Below are 593 nucleotides of genomic sequence, written 5' to 3'. Positions count from 1 at the left end.
TCATTAAAACTTGAGAATATCTCTCTACACCACAAACATTTACGAAAACCAATATCTATTTTTATTAACTAATTCATATTTTAAACAATGAAATACGAAAGAAGGCCCAATATTCATAATTGATTCTTATACTTAAAATTAATATTAATAAATAAGAAAAATTACAATAAGGCTTCAGGAATAAATCAATAACAAAAACATGTAAAATGCCTATGTAAGCAGTTGTATGCGTGAATTAATACCACATTTTTACAAGAAGTATAGCATGTATAACTTGCTTAACAGTTTGTACAAACGTTTCGACTCCAAAGATACTTTTATATTAAGAAGAAAGAGTGAGAAATTCAAGAAGGATTTAAACGTCGAAAATTTTTCAAAATTGAAAGACTTTATGAACTTGCAAAAATTTTTTCGCGATTCAAATTAGCATAAATTTGAAGCATTATTTTTAGCATAGCTTAAAACCTGTCATTAAAAACAGCTTATTACAAATTAATATACAATTTTTTTATTTATTACATTGGGAAGAAATTTCTACAAAAATTGTGCCGCCGACATTAGCATAACCCAAGGTACACCACGAGGAGGTTGCA

The sequence above is a fragment of the Wasmannia auropunctata genome, unplaced genomic scaffold (assembly GCF_000956235.1).
Source record: "Wasmannia auropunctata unplaced genomic scaffold, wasmannia.A_1.0 LD336085.1, whole genome shotgun sequence".
In the NCBI taxonomy this organism is placed as follows: Eukaryota; Metazoa; Arthropoda; class Insecta; order Hymenoptera; family Formicidae; genus Wasmannia; species Wasmannia auropunctata.
This window is presented reverse-complemented; position numbering follows the sequence as displayed.